The 12,653-nt window shown below is 32.9% G+C and overlaps 1 long non-coding RNA gene and 1 other non-coding gene across 2 annotated transcripts; one reads left to right on the forward strand and one right to left on the reverse strand.

Moving 5' to 3' along the window:
- Nucleotides 1-731: 731 nt before the first annotated feature.
- LOC135321756 (uncharacterized) lies at nucleotides 732-3,592 on the forward strand. The gene is made up of 3 exons (XR_010381794.1): nucleotides 732-746; nucleotides 3,076-3,103; nucleotides 3,424-3,592. It is a non-coding gene; the product is annotated as an uncharacterized LOC135321756 (long non-coding RNA).
- Nucleotides 3,593-7,426: 3,834 nt separating this feature from the next.
- Nucleotides 7,427-7,533, reverse strand: LOC116154172 (U6 spliceosomal RNA). The gene has a single exon (XR_004138054.1). It is a non-coding gene; the product is annotated as a U6 spliceosomal RNA (small nuclear RNA).
- Nucleotides 7,534-12,653: the final 5,120 nt, after the last annotated feature.

Below are 12,653 nucleotides of genomic sequence, written 5' to 3' on the forward strand. Positions count from 1 at the left end.
TGTCAGTGGCTGTTAACTACTTGTTAGCTTGCTGCAACCCAGCTCTCATTGTCTTCTTTATATTCAGTGTTATAGCCTCTGTGAAAGTGAGTTTTTTGATGCCCTCAAGGGCAGCTTTTATGTGTAGAAAAGACCATTTAGAGGTTTACTTAGGCTTCTTTTTAAATGAATATTTTATTTACTTGATTCTTAAGCTTTTAATATACTTTATAGTCTTTGAATTCTTTTTAAAAGTCTAGCAAATTTTTACAGTTGCTTTTAAGGGGGATTTTAGAACCTTATTAAATTCCCTTAAACATTTCAGTTTAATTGAATTTCCTTTTACATTCAATATTTTACATTAAAACGTTCAATTTTCTTTTCAGCAAAACAATTGTCTGACTTAAATACGGTCTTCTTGGCTACTTAACCCTTAATCTCATAAATTAAACTCATAAATACCTCAGATTATCTTAAAATTGTTAAGAATGTACATAAATTTAGTAAGAATTGAATACCACAAGCCTAAATCATTTATATAAGTACACTTTAGGAAATGGAATTACAAAGGTATTAAGACAAACAATATAAGGCAATATAGTGGCAAATAAGCAGTATTCCTTAATGCAAAATATTAACGTTATGGATTTTATTGTCTTAAGATTTTTGTACGTACTCCTAGTTTTTCCTGGGTGAAAAGATGCTTGAATCACTGAAGAGACACTTACGTCATACTAAAAACTTTTAGAGGTGCCTTCTTGAGTAAGGTGAGCTTCTACAATGATTCTTTTTTCCCCCTCATTTCTTTTTTATTGTAAAAAATGCATAACATAAAATTTACCATCCTTACCATTTCTGAGTAATTTCAGTAATTATTTCAGTAATGTTAAGTATATTCACATTGTCTTGCAGCCAATCTCCAGAATTCGTTCATCTTGAAAAGCTTGAAACTCTATATCCATCCATTAAACAACTCCCCATTTCTCCCTTCCCCCCAGACCCTGGCAACCACCCTTCTACTTTTTCTTTCCATGAATTTGACCACTCAGGATTCCTCATATAAATGGCATCATACAGTGTTTGTCTTTTTGTGCCTTGCTTATCTCACTTAGCTTAATGCCCTAAAAGTTCATCCTTTTTGTAGTGTGTCGGAATTTCCTTCCTTTTTAAGGCAACATTCTAGAATGGATATTCATGACAACAGTGAGGGGCTCAAACTAAGTCTTAGTTATAATCACTGTACCTTTAAAAAGGGGATAGAGAAGAATTTCACATAGTTCATGTCCATGAATTTAAGCCACAAATAATTTACAAATTTTCTAATATAGGCAGAAGCTGCTGATTCTCTCCTCAGTTAAGATTTTCCCACTAGGATGCCTCTTGGATTTTAATACACCTAAGTTCATAAAACATATTTATCTCTCAAAACAATATTTTAGGCTAGAGTTTATGTGGGAACAAATGTATAGTTATGTCCCCAAAGCTCAATGCAATATTTTTTAATCAAAATGATAAGAGGGGAAAGCCTTGAGTTGTGATCCAAATACAATCAACAGAATGACAGAATCATTGTAGAAGCCTTGAGAAGCATACCATAACATCAATAAAAACTCCTTTATTGTGACTCTTATGATGTCCACAGTGTAAATGGAGGCATAGTAGTATTACTACACACAGTAAAGCATTTAGTTATAATAATTTCACATCTTAATGTTAGAGTCTGTTACTTGTATGAAACTGTTTTCTATATTTTAAAAAATTGGTTGGAGGCATTGAGTTGATGGTTAACATATTAAGTTTTCCTGTTTAAAATAGTTGGACCTAGGCTTCTGTTAACAATTTTGTGCGTAAGTGCCTATTGTCAGGAACAGTTTACTAACATTAATCAGGAAATGCCTGCATTTGTCTTCCTGAAGAAGTGTGCAGCCCCCACTAAGATTGTTGCCACTTGCTTCATTAACTTATTTAGATTTCACTTCTTTGTCTCCTAAGATGCTTAAATATCTTCCTGTCTGCCTTCAGAAACCTTTGGACTTGACCATATCTTGCATTCTTTTCATGTTATTTCCATCTTCTAAGACTGTAATTGTTATAAGTATTAGAAGATATCTAATTAAACTCCAGCCATCCCTATGGCTTTGGTTTTTGCACTCTTGGCTTCTAAAATCTATTGACACTTGGACAACACAGTATGATCATTTTCTTTATGTGTCAATATTGCCTGTCTGTGTCTGCCTTTTAATCTGACTTGTCAAAAAGTTCTTTTGGATGGATTATAGAAATGTTTCTAGAATTTGTGAATCAAATTTAGGTTTTAATTCTCTGTTTTAATAAATGCAGGCAGTAAAATATGTATTTCAGGCTTCCATTCAAACTGCTTCACTGCATTACCATGGATAAAAACATGTTTGCTCTAGTCCAAAACAATGAAACAGTTCATATTACAAAGTTACCAGAGTGATTCTGTCATCTGCAGTCTTATTTTTTATTTTATCAGTCATGTTAGAGTGAAAATGTCGAAGTTGTGTGCTTTACAAAAGGGTCATAAGGTCAAACTGTTAATTTTTCTCAACCTAGATTTTTATGGAAATAATTCTAAGATGTTAAAGTCAGAAAAAATTGTTACTAGCCTTAGAAGTTTGATGAATTTTTGCTAACTATGAATGGTAGCAGGTTAAGGATGGATAGACAACTGTACCTAGGAAGCTGGAAAGACTCCGAGATACAACCCCTGACAGAACCTCTTTTAACTCTAATCTGTTAACAGCCAGTACCCTTGCAAGAAAATGGAAAGAGAAACATTACCAGACTGATGAAAGGTTAATACCATTCTAAAGAAAGGGTATTTTCTGAAGAATCAGAAGAAAATTATTCCTCTGAAAGATATTTACTGATTTTTATGTGGGAAATCATCTGAAAGCAGTGATTCTTTCTAGACATATCACTAAGCAAATTACAGTAGAAGGTAGAGGTCACAGAACATAAATGGTATGAGACCTCAGACCACCTGTGCCATCCTGATAGAACTGTTTGTTCTAGAGAACTCTGGCCCAGGGAGATAAGATTATAAATCAGTAAATTTTCCTATTTTTTCAGAGAATTTCTGCAAACCAGTTTTGTCCAGGTAAATACTTTACTCATTTGGATAAACAGCTCTCCTATTAGGACAACAGATAGCTGGCTTGGGCAAACGACTTCCTTATCCTTCAACAGTTTACTCATCAAAAAACCTTGCTATGTCCACCAATCCCAAATTACTGTGTCAAAAATGTTACAGTAGGAACCTGCTATGAAAGACTTGCTCTAAACCTCATAAGGCCAGTCCCTAAACCCTACAAATATTTTTCCTGGAAATCTCCCTTCTGATGTACTCCTAAGACTTTCATGGGGTTGCTCCCCCTTATTACAGTAACTCTAATAAACTTAACTTTGCTTGATCAACAGGTTTTTCTGATGTTCCTTTGAGGAACTGACATTGACAATCCTGGACATACAAGAAAATCTGATTGAGACCCTCTGGCTGAAAATCTGATTGAGACCTTCAGCTCTGAAATCACGTGGACCCTTGAGACTTCTTGAACTTCATGTTCAGGGGTCTTTCCCTCTGCAGTGATCAGGTAGGTCTTGCATTGGTGCTCAGGTCCAATAGATTTACTTGAAGCCCTCTAAAACTGAATTTATTGTGTGTTCTGGGAATGAGGATTCCTCTTAGGAATCCTTTGGCTTTCTGATCAGATTTGAAAACTCACATTTAGAAGAAAACCTAGCTCATTTATAACACAATGTTTGGGTTCTTTTTTCTGTTCTTGTCACATTTTGTTGAGAGGCTGTAAGAGAAAATTCAGAGGGGAAAGGATTAGCATAGGTTCAGTAGTTTGTCTCTCAGTGCATTCCTGAGGGCTGACAAGTTCAGAAGTTCTCATCAGGCCCACATCCTTATAGGACCAACGTTGCCTTGGGCTGCCTATTCATACTTAATAAGACTGTTCCTCCATCTGGTCTTTGTTTCTTTGATAATCACTCAATTTTTTTCCGTCTTTTTAAATCAAAACTTGTTACTTCACAGTAAAAAAACAAACAAAAAAATCCCAACATAATTCTGGGAATTAACTTTTCTATCATGCAGAAATCTACAAGGTAACATAAATTTTACATTGTCTGGGCTCTAATCAAGATTAAAGAGAATGGTAAAACACAGACAGAAGTGCCAGTTTAATTTTCTTAAGGAAAAATAATCCTCAGATGTTTTCATTAAATTATGATCCACTGTGACATTGAAAATATATACTATACTCTCTTGGCTTTATTTCCAATTTTGGATGATTTTCCATAAGCTATGAATATGACATGCTTATTCAAAATTTGACATCTTTGCACATATGCTGAGAATGTCTTTACCCTACCTTCACTGTTTTTATAGTAAACAGCATCCTTCAAAATCTTACCTAAACTGTTTGCTAACACTAAATTTGCTAAGACTAGTATCCATAGTTGCTTTGATAATATTCAGGGTAAAAAAAAAATTACCTAGAATACTGAGACACCCAATTTTCTTTGATAAGTTTGCTCATGTCCTAGAAGAAAACAAACAGCATGTCTCCTATCCAGGAATTTGTCAATTGCATTCATATTCTGAAAGAACAAACATTTTGTTTTGCTAATTTTCTTCATTATTGGTCATTTTCAATTCCATTGATTTCTGCTCTGATTTTTATTGTTTATTTCTTTTGACTTACTTTGGATTTAGCTTTTGTTTTTAGGTTACTAAGGTAGAAATAAAGATCCATGTTTTTTTAACGTTTCTTCATGTCTAGTATATACATTTAGAGCAGTAGATTTCCTCTCTAAACATTGCTCTACTTGCATTCTGCAGATTTTGATATGAAGTCTTTTCATTATTGTTTAACTCAAAATAGTTTAGATTTTCATTGTGATTTCTTCTTTGACCCCTGTTTATTTAGAAGTGTATTAATTTTCAAAGACTTGGCGAGTTTCTAGATATGTTTGTCATTATATTCTGTCTTTAATAAAGCTTGTTGAGGTATTATTTTTGTACCAAAAACTGTACTTAATTCAAGCAGAAAATGTGATGAGTTTTAACAGATATATAACTCTTATGATATCACTGCCAGTCAAGATACTGAATATTTCCATCAACCCCCAAATTTCCTCATACTCTTTTGTGATTCATTACTCTCTCTGCAATAGTGGATTAAAATGATTAAAAACATATACTATATAAACAATAATCAAAAGAAACTTGGAGTAGCTTTATTACTATCATATGATATAGACATCAAAGCAAGGAAATATTAACCAGGATAAAGAGAGAAAATAGTAATCATTCAAATGTCACAGAACACTCACTGAATAGACTACACTATGGGTCATATAACAGGTCTCAGAAAATTATTAAAAAATGAACTTATACAAAATGAGGAGAAATACAGCCTGTGACAATCAGGAGAGGTAACCTGGCGTATTTTCAGAGGAAAACAGAATAAATTTGTTCTAGAGTAAAGTTCAGTTTGTTGCAGAATATTAAAGACATAGTAAAGGATAAAACTTGAGTGTATATAGCAAGTTGTAGAAGATTTGAGGAAAGTGAATTTTATTTGCCATACTTTAGACTACCTGAAAGAATATAGACAAGATATTGTAATATTTTGGCATGTTTTTCTTAATTTTGATGGGTTTATTTATAAAGATACGGTTATTGCCAAAGACTAAATTAATGCAATATTAGAATTTTATTTTCTCTCTGTGAAAATATTAATTGACCTTGAAATATTTAGTCTGCTTTTAACAAGGATAATAAAAGATTATTCCTTACCTTCTGTGAAATCTGCAAGTTTTGCAGAAATTCTGTATATCACCAGAATAATTTCCTGTATTTTGTGCTGACTTTATGTTCTTGATTATCTAAAAATAAGTTCATCTCTTTAGAACAGGTAAAGTTCCTTACAACTTTATTACCTTCTTATAGTTTTATTGTAAAATACAGTTTTCACTTTGATTTATGTGTAGTTAGCCTATTACTCATCCCTGCTCATAGGTGATTGTGCTCCTGTTTCAATCAAATGACCAAATGTTTTTGATAATTATTTTGCTTCCTCAAGATTAGATCCTAAATTCAAAAAGATAAAATTTTTAAATATCTTTTTCATTTTTTACTATGGTAAAATATATGTAACATAAAATTTACCATCTTAGCCGCTTTTAAGTGCACAGTTCTATAGCATTAAGTATAAAAAACTCACATTATTGTGCAGCCATCACCACCTCCATCTCCAGAACATTTTCATCTTCCCCAACTGAAACTTCATACCCATTAACAGTATCTCCCACTTCTCTTTTCCTCTAGCCCCTGGCACCCACCATTCTACTTTCTGTCTCTGTAAATTTGACTACTCCAAGTAGCTCATACAAGTGGAATCATATCGTAGTTGTCCTACTGTAAGCAGTTTATCTCACTTAGAATATCTTCGGGGTTCATCCATGTTGTGGTATGTGTCAGAATTTTCTTCCTTTTTAAGGCTGAATAATATTCCATTGTATGTATATACTGCGTTTTCTTTATTCATTCATCCTTCAGTGGACAATTGGTTTGCTTTCACCTTTTGGCTATTGTGATTAATGCTGCTATGAACATAGGTGGACAAATATCTCTTCAAGATCCTGCTTTCGAGTCTTTGAGGTATATACCCAGAAGTAGAATTGCTCAATCATATGGTAATTCTATGTTTAATTTCTCTTAGGAAATGTTATACCAGTTTCCATAGTGGCTGCACCATTTTATATTTCCACCAGCAATGCCAAAGTTTCCAATTTTTCCACATCCTTGTCAACACTTATTTTCTGTTTTTTTAATTAAAAGCTGTTCTAATGGTTGTGAAATGATATCTCATTGTGTATTTGATTTGCATTTCTGTTATGATCAGTGATTTGAACATTTTTTCATGTGCTTATTGGACATTTGTATATCTTCTTTCAAGAACTGTCTATTCAGTTTCTTTGTCCATGTTTAAATCTAGTTGTGTATATTTTGTTGAATAGTAGGATTTTTTTTTTTAATATTCTGGAGGTTAACCCCAAATTAGATATATGATTTACAAATATTTTCTTCCATTCCATGGGTTTCCTTTTCTTTCTCTTGATAATGATCTTTGATGTGCAGACGTTTTAAGTTTTGATGTAGTCCAATATATCTTTTTTCTTTTTTTGCCTGTGCTTTTGGTGTCATATCCAAGAAATCATTGCCAAATCCAAACTCATGAAGCTTTGCCCATATGTTTTCTTCTAAGTGTTTTGTTTTTTTTTTAAGTATTAGCTCTTAAGTTTAGGTCTTTGATTCAGTTTAAGTTAATCTTTTGTATATGGTATAAGTAAGAGTTCAGCTTCATTCTTTTGCACGTGACTATTCCATTTTCCCAGCACCATTTGCTGAAAAAATGTGGAATGCTTTACAAACTTGTATGTTATACTTGTACAGGGGCCATACTAATCTTTGAAGTATCATTCCAGTTTTAGTTGATGTGCTGCGGAAATAAGCATTAGCTATCTTTTAAAATTAAAATTATCTTTGATATTTCTCAAAAGTCCCTGGAAAATCAATGATTTATGCATTTATCTTATAAAAAGAGAGATGCCATAAGTATTTTAAGTTGCTTTGATATACTTTATACTCCTGAACTAGCTTATCACTAATATAAGGAATTCATGAGAAGAATTAGCAAATGAAAAGATAATTTTATACAAAAAGATAATTTTGTACAAATAAAATATTATTCAAATGACATTTTCTGAGATTATATATTGTACAAAATAAATTGACAAGGTCAAGAGATTTACTAATGCCTTCATTGTCTGTGATATAATCTTATCCAAGGAAAAATATTAATAAAACTCTTATGAAAGAGTTACCTATTATACCCCAGTGCAAAAGCTCACTCTATTCAGTTGTGATATTGTTAGTTACTATAATAAATCAGTCTCATCAATTTACTCATACTATAAAGCAGGCAATTCTGCTTCTTTGGTGATTATAATATAAAACTATTCTTTACTAGATCTGGGAACAATAGTACTCTTAAATAGTTCTTCAAGAGAAGCACTTCAAAAAATTATGTTCAAGTAAGAAAACATAAAGTGTTAAGCCATGTATTGTGAAATAATTACTATACCCCCAAAGCAATTATTTTATTTTGTAAAGATTTTCGGAAATAGCATGAAAACACTGCTTTTGCCTTGTCAATGAAAAAAGAATTCTTTAGGGGGAGATGCCAAGATGGCAGAGTAGAGAGACTCACAAGTCGCCCTCTCTCACAAATACACCAAGAATTACATCTACAAACCCACTGACTCACACAGAACACCTGCTGAACTCTGGCAAAGTGTCTCTTGCTTCAAAATACAGGAGGAGTCTCACAAAATCCAGTGAAAAACAAGTTTGTACTATATAGCACAGGGAACTATTTTCAATATCTTGTCATAACTTACAGTGAAAAAGAATATGTTTGTTCATGTATGACGGAGGCATTGTGCTGTACACCAGAAATTGACATAACATTGTAAATTGAGTATACTTCAACAAAAAAATTTTTTTAAACAAAGCAATAGAGTTTTTGAAGACTATATTAAAATACAAAGTTCATGAAAGATGTTTTTGCTCTTTTTGATGTATAATATTTTGTTACACATTAATATATTTTTAAATACATATTCAGTCCCCAAAGAAAGCATATTTTATTTTAAATATTACTTTTTACATAATAGGCTTTGTCTTACATAACTAATCAAGGAAATTTGGCATCTTTGTTTTCTTACTGAAAAGGAAGGAGTCTAAATTTATCCTTATATATGTTTTAAATTATTAGATATCAAATTTTAAATATTTTAAAGTATGAATATTATATTGTATCCTTTGACATGCAAATATAAAATATTTATATAAATTATTAACTTTACTTTTTTATTGTATACATACAAAGATGGATAAAATGATTTTTAAAAACTTGGAGAATTCATAAGTAAAAAAAGGTTAGAAAATATTGAGCTACCTATTAACTTTAAAGAAAATTTTCTTAATAAAAAATAATGATCTATGTTAGTGAAAAAAGTAACTCACAATTTTATAATAAAACAATTCTCAAAAAAAGGGAAATTTTTCTAATAGATATATACATAAATTCTAATTGTGTCTAGGTATTCATAAGATTTATAGCAGTGGTAAAGTACCATTTAAAAATTTTTGAAGCTGCTTATAAGGTCAGGCAAGTCAACATGGCTGTTCTCTTGCTCTCTGTACATCTCCCCTGCTGGACTAGTGCCTGCTTCACCTATACCCTACTCACCTGATTGACCTTCCCACATTCTTGCCCCAGGCCTCAGCTAATGACAGCTCTAGCTTTAGATCAGAACTCTCCATTATGCTTATCAAAGGACTGGTGAGGGGTGTGCCCCTCTGCTGGTTTCCCTGGTAACTAGTGAGCCAATCTAACATCAATACCCTTTATAATTGGTAACCTCCCCCTGTCCCTGGGGGAGTGAAGACTGCTGCCACATCCTGCCCACAGTGTGCAGCACAAGGTGTGGTGTCCCTCCAGGACCTTGCATCCAACATGTAAGATCCCCCTTATACATTAAACTATTTATGTCTCTGTTGTTGACTCCAGGTTCTTTCTTTGGTCTGGAAGCTGGGCAAGTACAGGCCTTGCAGGCCCATGGTGTGCAGTCCAACACTGCTTAATTTTTTAATTTTACTGAATTTTAAAATTATTTGTATTAGAAAAGTATTTTTGTGTCTTATCCATTTTATAAGGCATTTAAATTAAAGAGGCATTCTTAGCAATGTTTACATAGTAACAGTTTGGTAACTGAGAGCAGAAACATATATAGCCTCTGTAGTTTCAACTTAAGGATAAATCCACTTTCTCTTTCTCCAGCTTCTGGTCCTCATAAATTCAAATATTTTGCTAATGGCAAATTCACTATGCCTGGGACTTTCAAGAATTTTAAAGCCTCCTTTCTTTATGACACTTAGGTAAGTACTGGGATGGCTTCTGAACTTTTCAAAGAGTATTGTTTTTAATAATTTTGTGGGTGCAGTCAAAGAAACTTTAGGAAACAAGGTTGTTTGGGGATACTTTCAGTATCATCTTAGGTAATAGTTGGGTGTCCTGCCTGCTTCAGAACTTATTTGTGGAAACCTCTTTATCTACCTGCCCCTACGTGTGACTTCTAGATTCCCAGCAGTGGTTTGAGGTATCATTCTAAGGGCTAAGGATTTACATAGAGTTATTTTTTTCAGTCTTAAACCAGTATATTCAGATTATGTGCAGAAATTCTGGGTTGCAGTTTATGCCGTTTATGTTACCACAAGAATATAAAAGAATGATGGACATTGAAATTGGTGCCTACCAGAGGAAATACTTGGAGAACAAAAACAAGAACAACAACAAAACAGTCTGGACATAGGACATTTTCAAGGAGTATTTTTTACAGGAAGAGGAAGTATTTTTAAATACTCTGAATAGAAAAGGAAATTTTACACGTTGTTGATGCCCCCTTCCCCATCCCCTACCACCACCAGTCAAGCCAAATCCTATTATCAAGCCTGAAAAATAGGATATAGCTGAATGGATTACTGTTAATTTGGAAGTCCAATAGTATAAGCTCTAGGTGATGAGCAAAATTGATTACAATTAAAGCCTTAAATAATCTCAACTATGCTTTAAAAATGCTTAAAAAATTACTGGAAGAACATAGATTGAATAACTAACTAAAATTAAGTCAGAATAACGAATATGATTTTTTTAACCTTCTTTTAATTTACTCTGCTCTCAAAATTTTGTATAATAAATCACTTCAATGTTGAACTAAAAATAAAAGAAACCAAAACCTACAAAACCCTCAAGGATGCCTTTTTGAAGCTTCAGGCTGACAAGAAGGGAAAGATGTAGATGCACAAGCTAACATAAATCAAGTTTTAATTAATTTAATTTTTTCACTAATCACCATACTGCTCTGTCAGAATAACAAACATTTTCCTATGTCATTAATATGGAAAATATTGTTCCTGTGTTGGGAATACACTTGTGGAAGAGTTATGGAGCACCTAGCAAAAAGATAGCCAATTTTATGATAGAAAGTTTCTGTATTTGCCTAGTAAATGCACGGTTGTTATTCCAGTTTTGACAATAGCAATTAAGCACTTCTGTTAAAGTTACCAACTTACTCCCCAGTTTCCATGGTAACCACTCTTGGAGGTGGTATATGTGTAGAAATTACAAAGTTAAGTATGGAGTTTCTTCCAGAGGTAAGTTCCACAGCACAAGGCTGAGAGGTGAATTGTCTGTATTAGAGTGGACCTTAAAATGCACTGATACTTCTGGTCCCTTTGTAATGATCTTAATGTATTGTTCTTTAGCAGAAGGAAAGGAAGTTGTGGAAATGAGAAGAAATAATCAATAAGAAATTTAAGTTCAAAAACAGGAAAAAATACTGCTTAAAGCTTTGTATGCCAATGGACTAGAGGTGAAGAGTTGTGAAAGTAATTCCCTCACAATGTTTCTTTTGTCTGCCCCTAATAAGGAATGCATAGGTTACATATGTATAATCCCTTTACTATGGTAACAGCACCCTTTCCCAGAGCAACAGGAAACAGGAAGGGAAAATTTTTCTGCGTGTCTGAGGTGTTAAAATAGGTAAATTTTTTTTGCTAACAGTCTTCACCAGGCTCCTCCCTTCACCAAAACCTCTTGCCCTCCTGCTCTTTTTCTTCCCTTTTTCTGTCAAAGCTTACTCCAAAAAATCTGACGTAAATATTGTTAAAATGTAAATACTTAATTATAGGTGATTATGTTAGGTATTTACTCACAATAAGGAATATGCTCACAACCACAAGGAATGATGCTGTAAGGGTGGCATTTAAGGCATAAAGACAGGTTAAAGAAAAGAGAATCCTTTAATGAATTTTAAATTACACTCTTGTAGCTGCCTTATTATAAAACCATAAAGTTAGCCCTATTCAAAAAGATTTATATATTTCTTCTATTTTTAATTATGGTAAAAAATACATAAAACTTACCATCTTAACCTTCTTTAAGTATACAGTTCACTAGGGTTAAGTATATTCACATTGTTGTGCAGAATCTTCAGAACTTTTTCATGTTGCGAAACTGAAACTTTATACCCATTAAACAACAGCCCCCCATCTCTCTATTCCCCTCAGCCCCTGGTAACCACTATTCTATTGTTCTATGAATTTGGCTGCTTTAGATAACTCGTATAAGTGTAATAATTCAGTATTTGACTTTTTGTGACTGGCTATTTCATTTAGCATAATGCCCTCAAGGATCATCTATGTTGTAGCATATGACATGATTTTCTTCTTTGTTAAGGCTGAATCATATTCCATTGTATGTATATACCACATACTTTTGGGTTGCTTCCAACTCTTGGCTATTGTCAATAATATTACTATGAACATAGGAATGTAGCTACCTTTTTCAAACCCTGCTTTCAATTTTTGATATATATGCAGAAGTGGGATTGCTGGATCACATGTTAATTCTATTTCAATACTTTGAGGACCCTGTATACTATTTTCTATAGTGAATACACCATTTTGCATTTCTACCAGTAGTGCATAAGAGTTCCAATTTCTGCATATC

This window comes from Camelus dromedarius, chromosome 7 (genome assembly GCF_036321535.1).
Source record: "Camelus dromedarius isolate mCamDro1 chromosome 7, mCamDro1.pat, whole genome shotgun sequence".
Taxonomy (NCBI): domain Eukaryota; kingdom Metazoa; phylum Chordata; class Mammalia; order Artiodactyla; family Camelidae; genus Camelus; species Camelus dromedarius.